Below are 13,537 nucleotides of genomic sequence, written 5' to 3'. Positions count from 1 at the left end.
TTGTTGTTGTTTTTTTCCACTGACAGAGATAAGCCTTCCATTTGTAAACTGCCATGGAGTGCAGGTATACTGTCACGGTGTGAATCAAGAACGTAGGACGCAAATGCAGGACAGGGAGGCGCAGAGGCAGATAAAGTCAAAACGCAGGAGGTTTTATTCACCAAAGTCCGGGAACAAGAAACATCACACAATGGACTGACAAGGAACTCAAAAAACAGGGAGTATATAAAGACCCGAGTGGAATAGTAAGAGAGTGGCGACACGCGACAACTTTGGAAGCACTCGTTTTCAGTAAAGCAATGTCCCGCTGCCTCCTGCATTATGTGCTAATTCAAAACAGGTGGTACACAGGGCAGTTGAGTGATATCTAACGAGCACTTCCAAACTCCAGCACTTAGAAAAAGAATCACCTGCAAGGACACAAAGTAGCTCATAACATGTATACAGTGGATTTTTACAAACAAACACTTTGAGGATAGAAAGAGAATAATTCGAGCTTTCCGTACAGCTGGTGAGTTTTGGTTAACACGACTTTGTCCACTGAGGTTTAACAATCCAAAACACATCTTAAACACCTGTTGTTTGTGCTCTGCCAGGAAAGTAAGCTAAAGGCCACAGGCAACACTATGCGTTATAACCGTCAGTCTGCAGGTATCAATAGGGAACTGAGCAGTTAATAGACACTTTAACTGGGCCGTGTGCGTGCGTGCGTGCGTGCGTGCGTGCGTGCGTGCGTGCGTGCGTGTGTGCGTGTGATCGTGCGGTTGATTCTACAAATCATCTCTGTCAGGTGTGGAATATGTCCAAAACTTATCAGAATCCAAATCCAAAAAACATCAGAAGTAGCAGATCTACAAGCTCGTAGCTCGTACCTTTTTACGTTTGAAAATGTTTTTTTCTACTATCAAATTGGTTTTTAAATGTTTACATGGTCATGTTTCACCTTTGTTCTCTGGACTGGTTGATAGACTTCCGAGCTCTGGTAGAGCAACCACACAAGCCTCAACAAGTGGTAACTGTATTGTTCCCAGGTGTAACAACTCATTCGGACAGTCTGCCTTCTCAGTAAAGGGAGTAAACCTATGGAACTCTTTGCCTACGGTTCTAAAACTAGAGACGGATGGTAACGTGTTCTACAGAGGACTCAAACTATGGTTGAAATCAAATCAACTGTGTTCACATGTATAGCTTGACTGGTTACTAGAGTGATTATGTTTACTTGTGTATTGGAGATTATGTAATGGGTATTGTAATTTTGCTGTAAATATTATTAGAATGTATAATGTTTTGTATTTGATTGGGTGTTTTTTAAACTATAGTGTCACTGTATTTTTTAGAAAAGTCTCCTGTGGACAAGTGGTGAAAACTAGCACACTGGTGAAAACTAGCACACTGTAAACGATGCATCTACAATTTGTACAACTGTGCAATGAGCAATGCAATTGTTATGTCCATATCAAATAAATGAACATAAACATATCTGCTACGTGTGTGTGTCGCTATGTATACAGCGTGATCAAGTACGCATGGGGCGTTAATTTATGACAAAACACAAAACGTTTCTGCCCGGCAGCAACAAATTGCCTTCCAAATCCCAAGAGTTTGCTGAAAAACGCATGTTGCTACAGTAGGGTATGTATCGCATATAGAGCGCCGAAGTCCTGACGTCACTCACTCATCCCCTGGTTCACGGAAGTAATTTCTCAATGGAGAATAACATGGGGTCAACTTAAAATCGTTTCATATAAGCATTGTGGTCCAAAAATAAACAAGCTGTCTCTGCGTTATTGTCAGGGAGGTGTCTCTGTATCGTTTGCGACAGTCAGTCAGTCATATGATACAGTCTGTTTCTAGCGAAAATGGAACTAATTCAGTAGCAGTAACAATAGCGTTTTCTCTCAGTCAGTTGATTCTACATATCCGTATGAGTGAAACGGCCAGGATGATTTGTTTATTTTTCAAACACAGTTCTTATATGAGGTGATCTAAAATCCCCCTATGGGGATTATAATGCAAATAAAAAGTACATGAACCAGTGGACTTAGCGCCCTCTACCGATATTGACATCAGACTTCGGTCATCACAGTCACCACGTCCAGGACACCACGGTTATAGAATATGTCACCACATAGTATAGTAAACTGCCTCCCCCTGGCCAGCCGGGGCGCCTGATGGAGGGGAAAGGAACTGGTTGGAATAACGTGTTCCTTCCACGCGCTACGTCCAACCAGGGAAACTCAGGTGTAAAGGAGCAACTTGGACACTCAGGCATGAAGGAAGCATGAGTTCGGTCCGTTGCTCTCCCCAGGTTGGCGGAGGGTGTGTAGAGCCCAGGATCACATTAGATAATTGACACAGGGGTGAAAATGGGTTACAAAATCGTGGGATAAAAAATATTTAAAAAAAAAAAGAATATGTCACCACGGTTATAGAATCACCACGGTTACCACGGTTATAGAATATGGAGACTGCAAGGTTTCTGCCCCGACAATATCTATCTAATTAAAAACGTTTAATCATGGCAGGGGTGGAGGGGTTGAAGTACAGGGGTTGTACTTGGGAGGGGGGGTTGTACTTGGGAAGCGAAGAATCTAAATCCTTTTTCCACTTCTTTTGGCAGAACAACAAAGAACAAACTCCCTCCTCCGCCTCTGAGCCAACGGTTGCGTGTCGTTGGCTCATTGTCTCTCTCACACGGCATGCACCAGTCTTGGAAGTTTTTACTTAAGTAAAAGTATCAATCCTTCAATGTAGAAATACTCTGTTGCAGGTAGAAGTCTGGAATTCAAAATGTAAGTAAAGTAGCCTCAAAATTGTACTCATGTACAGTAGGCTACGTAAAGGGATATTTCAACAAAACTTTTGGCGATTCCATCGTCTACTCTGGCTTATGTGTGAACACCCCAGACAGTTTTTAAGTTGCTTCATTCAGTATTTAGATATTTGATATTCATTTTAGCTGCCCCTCCCCCTCCCTATACAAACCCATTATAACTTCAAACTCCATTTTAGCCGAAACCCAGACGAGTCCACTTCAATTCGGCGTACAATAGCGCAAACGTCACTCATTCTCTGCTGATTTCTGATCGTCTGCACCTTTGTTAAATTGACGCAGACACGCACTTTTCATTTTCTGTTTTCATTTAATTTTAATATTTTTTTAGTGGCCTTCGGCCTTCTCCTACATGCTCCTTATTCTTTTCCAAAACAATTATTAAAAATAAATGAAAACAGTAAATGAAAAAACACGGCCCCCTCAAGTATTAGGAGGACACCATGGGGCCCTATTATGCGTGTCTTAAGTACCAGGTCTTATGACTTAACTTAAGACCTGGAGGCGTGGTCAATGCTGTTTGGCCACTCAGAATAGCCAAATGGCATTGATCACGCCTCCAGGTCTTAAGTTAAGTAATAAGACCTGGTACTTAAGACATGCATAATAGGGCCCTATGAGTCACCAGAAAAGAACGGGTGTTTTTGATGACTCTATCATGGCTAAAATGGATTTTGAAGTTACAATGGGTTTGTATAGGGAGGGTCAGCTAAAATGAATATCAAAAATCTAAATACTGCCCTGGGCCATGGCTCAGTGGTCCAGGCACCTTGGCTGGTAATCAGGTCTGGCGGTGTGCCGCGGGCTCCACTCCCGATCCCGACAGCCCCCACTGCATGTCTTCCCCCCATCTCTCTCCCCATTTCCTGTCAGCCTACTTACTGTCTGTCCCTCCATAAAATATATAAAATAAAGGCGAAAGCCACAAAAAAACATAACAAGAATTAAAAAAAATCTAAATACTGAATCAAGCAACTTAAAAACTCTCTATGGTGTTCACATAAGCCTGAGTAGACGATAAAAGTCTTTTTGAAAGTGAAATATCCCTTTAGGTAAATGTAGGCCTGCTTAGTTACTCTCCACCACTGTACTTTCACCCACTGTTCTGCGCCAACGTTTGCATGCTCAACATGTCGGAGAGAGAGAGAGATAGTTGAACTTTTATCTAATGTGGCACAACAAGTCTAATGAGGAAGTCCAATCCTGTTGCTCCCACCTACCGTCATGTGCTGCCATACCTGCGGGTTGTTTGTCGCACGCAGAGGATCTTCATGCAGTCATGTGCTGTACTGGTGGCTGCCAGGGCAGCTAGCTTGTTTGAAATGTCCAAACCTGCCTACCGTCGATGATGTCACTGGTGTTGTGGTGATGTTTCTGGACTGTCCGCAAGCCTCCTCTGAGACACAGAGTCAATAGACAGAAATCGTGTCATATTATAATGAGCATTTTAGTGAGGACCATGTTACTAGGCATTCTATGGAAAAAAGGGGTAAACAGAATTATGGTTATTATGATATTTTTTGGGCAAGTGGCTATGAACGTTTTTAGCCCAAGAATAGTTTTTCGTGCAAAACAAATGCTTGCAATGGATTCGGAATCATGAAAACCCTCTAGTTTGACACGTCATATATGCTACTTAATTCAGAATTAGATTGAGAATTTTGCCTTTGCATTTTTCAATATGTTCCACCAACTGGGATTTCTTAGGACTTTTGATGTTGTTATTATAACATATTTATGAAACAAAAAAAAGTTGAAAGAGTTTCTGTTGCTATTTGTTTGAGGTTAAACCCTATAATGCCTATATGCTAATAGTTTGAAAATGGTTGAAGTGGTCCTAAGTAAAACATCATAATAATGTCTTGTTTGGAAGGGAAGCATCCAGAGTGAGTTGATGAGGGATGAAGGGAGGGAGGGATGGAGTGACAAGTCAAATGAGGAATTAAGAGAGCTTAAGGAGCGTAAGGATTTGTTTGGACTGCAGGCGAATCTCATTTGTTTTTCAAATGCTTCATTTTGTTTAATTATTCCGGCTCCTGTCGCGTGAGAGTGATCCGATCATACCCTCGTACCTGACAGACTATACTTCTCCGAAGTGAGCGACAGCCGCAACAAGCGACCATGATCTGGTATAGGCCTACCACCCCACGTCTAGAACACATGGGGACAATTCTACCACTCACTCTTCCACCAAAATGTGGAATGTCCTGACACCATCCATTAAAATATGTGAGCCACAGGTTTCTTTCCAAATTGTCCTCAAAAGTAGGAGACCACAAAAGGGGAGGTAAACGTGAATTCCCATCCATCCTCCCATCCTCCCATCCTCCACTGTTTTCCTTCTGAAACGCCTCGCCTGCCTGGGGCAGGTCAAGACGCGTCGGTCTCGATCAGGAAATCATGGCATCATTACTTAAACAAACACGCCGACGCTTATTATGTGTCCCGATTCTGTGCCGGATGAGGGATCGTCGCCCGAGCACATTTCCAAATCCTATTTGTGTGTATTTCACACTCTATGAGATATAAAAAAAGGGGGGGAAGAAGAGAAGAGGGAGTGAGTCACAGACAGTCATGAAATGCACGGCCTGGCTGGCCGGCTGGTTCCGCTCCCATCATATGCACATTTTTATTCATGCCGGAGTGGGTGCTTTGGCGATTAAATGCGTACGGAATGGGAAATGATGGCTGCGGGCTTCTCTTCTTACCATTTTTCATCCTCCTCTGCACGCACGCACGCACGCACACACGCATACACACACGTCACACACGCACACACGTACACACGTAAATTTGTAAGGACATACATTTTAGGACCCCATCGAAAATAACTGAAAAGAACATCGAAAAATTGCAGATCATGTAGGCCTAAAAAGCCCCAAAAAGGAGTGTGGACTATATTATTATTATAAGTCTTTTCATAACCTTTAGCTGTTTTTATTGTGCGAATAAATAAAACATAAAACCATTTAAAAGATCACAAATTGTGGCTCTGAGATGTAGTGGAGTAACCCAAGTACAAGTACTGGAAATTGGAAATACTCAAGTAAAGTACAAATACCTTAAGTACAGTACTTAAGTAAAAGTACTTACCGGTAGTTACTTTCCACCATTGATTTTTAGTGCAGTGTGACCTGCATCGGTGCAATACCCCCTCCCCCCCGCGCCCCCCAGCTCGTTGACATTCAGCAGCACACTGCGATTTTGGCCTTTTTTTGATTTTCTGTCCGCGGGGTTGAAATCGATCACTGCTCTGACCACCGACGCTGATGTCCATCTAGCGCTGATCTGGGGTCAGGTGTCTGCTAATGATTCCAATAATCATTACAACCAGACCTGAGACAAGGCAGACATCTGATCCTTTCCAGTGACCCTTTTGACCTTCCAACAATTAAGACGACCAAAAATGATTCGACTATAGCTGCTTTCAACATCTTTCATCCTTCAACGTCTTTCAAACTTAACGGACCACTTCACCACTTTTCAACTTGTCTTCATATATGATTGATTGATTGATTGATTGATTGATTGATTGATTGATTGATTGATTGATTGATTCTTTATTAAAGTGTCATGCTTCCGAAGAAGCCCAGCCCATATGGACTTACAGGACACTTTTTACAGTTTACATAAACAATGACAATAAACCGACATGACAGTTTGCAAAAAATGATCAAGTCAATACCAAACTGACTAATACACTCCAGATCCTTACAAGGCAGATTACATAATATACAACATAAAATAAAATACCATAAAATAAAATATTATAATTGGTCCTCACTATAATGTTCATGATAAAATACCACCATTCTGTCCTGCTCAGTCTGTGTCTCATAGGAGGGCTGTGGGTAGTTCAGCAACCTCTCCACCACTGCTAGAATCAGAACTAAACGTGGAGAAGCAATTCGTTTTTGTGCATCACATAACTGGAGCACGTACACTCCTTTTATTGCCTTCTTAATAATTGTTCTGCACAGTAATTGCACTCTCTTCCTTTGCCTAATGTCTTATGTGGATTATTACAATACTCATAACTCATAATGCATGCATGCATGCAATACAAATAAGTGTGCCTTTCCCTTGCAAATGTAACGGTCTCATCCCACTGCTATTTTTTTTGAATTATTATTTATTTAGGGACATCCACAATCATATTATAATTATACAACCATTTTTTCATTGTACACAGGGTTTTTTCTTTTTTTAGACAGGAACAAAAAATAATAAAATAAAGCATATGATCCCACTGCTATTTTAACCACACGCACGCACGCACGCACGCACGCACGCACGCACGCACGCACGCACACTTTTCAGGATTCTTAAACTCAAAAGCATCAAAGTTAGCAGATCCACACACTCAAAACGTGCCGCGTTTCGAGCTTAATGTGCCTCTGCTACTTTTTTTTTTTTTAAATATTTTTTTATCCCACGATTTTGTAACCCATTTTTCACCCCTGTGTCAATTATCTAATGTGATCCTGGGCTCTACACACCCTCCGCCAACCTAGTCCCCATATATGGGGGACATGGGGAGAGCAACGGACTTGAACTCATGCTTCCTTCATGCCTGAGTGACCTCTGCTACTTTTGATACTTTTCTGTGAAGCTGTAGTACATAAGATACATATGATGGTAGCAGGGCGTTCATTTAAAAAAAAAAACACAAAAACTTTTGATATACATGAAAACTGATGATGATGACTAAAACTAAGACTAAATATATTGACAATTTCGTCAACAAATAAAAACTAGACTAAAATGTTGAGAAGGGACTAGTGGACAAGAGATCCAGGGGCCCTATTATGCGTGTCTTAAGTACCAGGTCTTATGACTTAACTTAAGACCTGGAGGCGTGGTCAATGCTGTTTGGCCACTCAGAATAGCCAAATGGCATTGATCACGCCTCCAGGTCTTAAGTTAAGTAATAAGACCTGGTACTTAAGACATGCATAATAGGGCCCTTGGTTGCCGATCTACAAGCTTGCGACGTGTTGTGAGCTTGTAGCTTGCTATTTTCAGCAAGTGTAAAATCTGTCATTACGACAGGATCAAGGCCCGCCAAAACACATTTTAGTCGACTAAATCAACTGTAGATTTAGTCGACTGAAACTAGACTAGCACTAAAACATTCCAGGTGACTAAAATGTGACTAAAACTAAATGAAAAGTATTCTACCAGGTCTTATTACTTAACTTAAGACCTGGAGGCGTGATCAATGCCATTTGGCTATCCTGAGTGGCCAAACAGCATTGACCACGCCTCCAAGTTAAGTAATAAGACCTGGTACTTAAGACACGCATAATACTGCCCTATGACTAAAACTAAAATCAAAATGTGCTGTCAAAATCAACACTGGTACCACTGATAGGGCCCTATTATGCGTGTCTTAAGTACCAGGTCTTATGACTTAACTTAAGTCCTGGAGGCGTGGTCAATGCTGTTTGGCCACTCAGAATAGCCAAATGGCATTGATCACGCCTCCAGGTCTTAAGTTAAGTAATAAGACCTGGTACTTAAGACATGCATAATAGGGCCCATAGAGTCGGAGCCTCTCCCCAGAGGTCATGAGAAGATATTTATGAGGGACAAGGGGCGCCACTGAAGCATTGATTGGTAAGGTATATAGGCAGGTCAGGAATAGAGCCTGTAATCACATCGAATTAGCTCCCTCTGAGCTCCTCATGATCAACACCATCGTCTGAATTTCCACCGACGTCTGCGGGCAGGAAAGCGTGTCTGGATTGACAGCATGACGGATTGCCCCGATAGCCGGATTGGCAGCTGTGCTGCGGCGTCAGTAATTCACTGCAGCAGATGGTGACTTTTATGAGAACCAAAACCTTTTTTTTTGCCTCGATGCAAGACCCAGAAACCCAAATCACACTTTTAAGGCAGGTCAGCACTGAACATCATTTTCACTCAACTTTCAAAAAAATCTTCCAAATCCTAAGGCCTCACTCAGACCTTTACTGCATTGCTGTATGCTTGTTGGATGAATGTTGTGTAGTGTCATGGCCGCCCCAATGCATTTCCAATGGAAGTCACATGGTTTGTAGTCCACATTTTGGACTACAAGCTGTTGTATGGCTTTCGGCTGTGTTTCGACTGCGCCCCTCCCCCTCATACAACACAAATGTTGTGTCAAACCATGTGACTCCCATTGGAAATGCATTGGGGCGGCCATGACACTACACAACATTCATCCAACAAGCATACAGCAATGCAGTAAAGGTCTGAGTGAGGCCTAACCGTTTTCTGAAAGACGTACGTATGTTGCAATAGAGGGTATGCGCATACATAAAGTGAATGGCAGATCGAGTGGCAAATCGAGTGGCAAAGTGAATTTAATGTTGATTAAAGTAATTTAATGCAATCAAATATGACTTTTCTGTTTGGATGTATGGGCTGTCAAGGCCAGAAAGTAGTTTTTTTGCCACTCAGTAGGCATTTCCGCATAACTTCCTGGTATGATGATGATGTCACGCGCATACCCTCTATATCAGTGGTGCTCAAACCTTTTAATCTCAAGGACCCACACAATTATATGTAGGCCTATTTGGCCGCGGACCCCCATCTCAAATTGTGTTGTGCCTGCAGGACCTAGCAAATAATTGTTGTATACATTTTCACTTCAAAAATATACACACAAAGATTTGCACACATTTTCAGAATGTTTCAAAGATAGGCAGAGAGAGAGAGAGACAGAGAGAGGGAGGGAGGGAGAGAGAGAGAGAGAGAGAGAGAGAGAGAGAGACAGAGAGACAGAAGAGACAGAAGAGCCAGGTATATCTGGCTGAACGAGGTCACAAAGTTGCTGTCTCTGTTTGTTAATTTCTTTAATTGTTACTGTATTGCAAGCTGCTTGTTGTTCACTTGTTGTAATGCTTTTTTGTGTTTCATGGTGTTTTTCTTTTTCCTTTCTTTCTGTGAATGTGTATATGTTATTTGTATGCAGCTGTGCAACTCTTTCTCCAAGACAAATTTCTCCTTAAGGGAGACAAATAAAGACAACCTTGAACCTTGAATATTGCGATTTGTTTTGTTGTATGTGGGCTTTGCCTCTGGCAATGTAGAACTAGAACATATTGTATCATGCCAATAAAGCATTTTGAAATTGAGAGAGAGAGAGAGAGGTGGAAAAGCTAAAGTACAATTTGATGAAGCCAATACAAGATGATGAAGCCAGCCAGAGTGTAGGACCTGGACAAAGTGCAAATAAATGCAAAATATCTACAGTCGGAAAGTTAGTTCAGGCTAAACCACAGAGAAATCAAAATAATCTACAGTTGGGAATGTTAACTTTAATCTGTGTGAACAAGCAAAATACCTTCAGCTAGCTAGACATATATAGTGTAAACATCTCATCTTGACAAATTAAAGCTTGCACTGTCTACATAATTATGTCAAGACACTTGGCGGTGATTCAATGAAGAGTTTCATTCAGTGCCCTCCGATGTTTGCCTGGACTTGCTTCCCAATTAGCACTAATGGATTCCTGTGTGATGTCTTTCTGTCAAGGACAAATGGAAACTATGTTGGAGAAATTGTGTTGTGAGATGGACAAGACACGCACGCACGCACGCACGCACGCACGCACGCACGCACGCACGCACGCACGCACGCACGCACACACACACACACACACACACACACACACACACACACACACACACACACACACACTAACCAGTCAACCTAACCCTGATAAAAAACACAAACCTAAAGCGCTGACCTGTGACCCTAGCGGCCTAGCCCTAAATGCCTCATCCTAACCTAAAGACAACAATCCTTTCCCTCAAGGGGACATCATGAACAGTTTCCCTACAAGGTGAAACACACAACCAATCAAGTCAAGCACATTGATGGGTTGTATTGACAAGAAAGGTGGAACTACATAGCCTATAGGCCTATATGTGTTCTAATCAGGATCCCAGACAATTATGACAGAGGTCCTTTGATAGAGATGAAATAAAGGACAATGGATGAAACACAATGACATATTCTTGCAGCCCGCTCGCTCGCTCACTCACTCACACGACAGACAGACAGACAGACAGACAGGCAGACAGACAGACAGACAGACAGACAGACAGACAGACAGACAGACAGACAGACAGACAGACAGACAGACAGACAGACAGACAGACAGACAGACAGACAGACAGACAAGCCAGTCAATAAACCCTCAAGTCACCTCAACTCAAGCATCATAGCTCCATGTAATGATAAATGGGGCATTTATATAGCTCCTTTATCCAGGGCACTTTACAGAGATTGTGCATTACATTCACCCATTCACACACCGATGCCGGAGGAAACCATGCAAGGCACCAAACTGAGCAATCAGGGGTTCAGAGTCTTGCTCATGGGACACTTCGACACTACCTCTGGGGGAGTTAGTGTCGGAGCGCGCACATACCCGAACAGACACACACGTGCACGCAATCACATATGAGTGAGTGAAACACACACACATTCAAATGTATCCCCGACACCCACACATGCACTCACACAAGCTGACTCTCTCCTGTAGCCTATACTGTACGCACGCACGCACGCACGCACGCACGCACGCACGCACGCACGCACGCACGCACGCACGCACGCACGCACACACGCACGCACGCACGCACGCACACACACACGCACACACACACACACACACACACACACCTCCATCATTACCAGCGTTGCCATGGAAACAACCTAGTTGCGGCTGGCATGGGTCTTGTGTGCTGGCACTGGGAGGGGGGTTGGTGCAACACAAAGCTTTGGGGCTCTGCCCAGGGACACTGGCACTGGCGCAAAGTAGTGCATGTACTCAAGCAGGGGTGGAAAAAGCACTCACATTCTTTACTTAAGTACAGTAAAAGCATTGATACTGCTGCAATATTGAAATACTGGTCTAACTTACAAGTAAAAAGGTAAAAAGGTATCTGAATACAAGTACCAAAAGTAAAAGTATGCATTGTGCAGAATTAATGTCCCATTTCAAAATTTCAAGTATATATATTTTTTTCTTCTAATTGTAATCATTGCTATAGCCATAGTATAGCCTATTTGTTCGGTAACAGTTATAGGGGTCTCCATGTCTCTCCAGTGGTTTAATAAACAGAAAATCCATTTTCAGGTAGGTGGCAAAATTTCAGCCAATCAGTAGAGAGAGTATCCCCATTTATCGGCTTTTTTTAATATATATAGTTTTCACAGTTCCAATTTTGTCTGCTCATTTATTTGTGACTCTTCTCTATCCTGATTGGATAAAATTGGTATCCTGTATATCCGGACCTTAAAATGGATTTTCTGTTTAATAAAGAGCTGGACTCCCATTCCTGTTACACTCTAATCTAATGAGTATTGAGTACTATCAGTATTCAACTACAATATAAAGCTATTTAACATTTATTTTCACCAAATAAAATCACTTTATGTGGTATAGTGTACAGAAAAAAGTAATACAATAATAAATAAAGTCTATAGTTCTTCCACCGTGCCAGTGCAAACAGGCCGTCATTAGCCTGAGGGTCCGACAAACACTAATTATAAAAAGCTGGCTATCGGCCCACAGGATTAAAAAAGAAAAACACTGTCGTCAGACCAAGGAGGATGCTGGGAGATTATAGAGCCGCCATGGGGGAGCTTGAGATCGTGATCATGGCTTGTTATATCACTGTTTACCAAACAATGGTTAAGGACCCCTTTTGTTTTTTTGTTTTTTTCATCTTGGCATGCAATTAGCCCTGTTCTTAACCAGTACTGTTGTTGATGATGCGTTGACCTGATTACTATAACGGAATTCCTCTTAAATAGGGCTCAACCCATTTAGACCTGAGACTAGATTCTACAAAGTCTTCTAAATCATGACAGTTTTCTGAAAAACCTATGTTTCTATGTCAGTGGCCGCTCACACTTTTTCACGCCAAGGACCCCCAGAATTATCTGTATTTGGCCCCCGACCCCCATCTGAAAATATGTTGTTCCAGGGACCTCCCCAGAAGCAAAGATTTGAGTTAAAAAACGTTCAATGAATATATATTCAAAGATTTGCGTCACATTTTCACGATTTTTCAAAAATAGCAGATCTACAAGCTCGTTTTACGAGCTTGTAGGTCTGCTATTTTTCAATAGCTAAAGCTATTGGTAGGTTGCATTTAGTAATAATAATAATCTTTATTGTCCCGAAGGATATTCGTCTTCACAGTCGATCTGTTCAAACACCCACATCAAAAACATTGTTTAATGCCGCGATGGCTGAGGGAACAAAACTCCTACTAAAACGGACCTTTTTCCATGGAAAGATTCTGCTTCTTTGTCCAGATGACATGAGGTTAAAGAAGAGATACAGGGGATGACCAGTGTCATGTCATATCGAAAGTGCTAGCCGTGTGATGGCCTTTATTGTTCATATCAGAAAGTGTGGGTGTAGGAAGTCCGATGATCTTGGAAGTGATACTGAAAAGCTTGTTTCTGTTAGGCATGGATGGTGTAGAAACAGTACAACAGAACTGCACGTTGAATAATGCTTTTGTAATAGCAGAAGATGAGGGGCAACAGATAATGATCTGATAGTATGTGCATGCGTGCGTGTACACGTGCAGTGTTTGCTTGCAGGTCCTGTATGTGAGTGTGCACTATAGTGTGCATGCACCATGCACGCCTCTATGCATCCATGCATGCGTGCATGATGAGAGGAACGGC

This window comes from Electrona antarctica (assembly GCF_951216825.1).
Source record: "Electrona antarctica genome assembly, chromosome: 24".
NCBI lineage: Eukaryota > Metazoa > Chordata > Actinopteri > Myctophiformes > Myctophidae > Electrona > Electrona antarctica.
The sequence above is the reverse complement of the archived record's forward strand: the minus strand, read 5'-3'. Positions refer to the sequence as shown.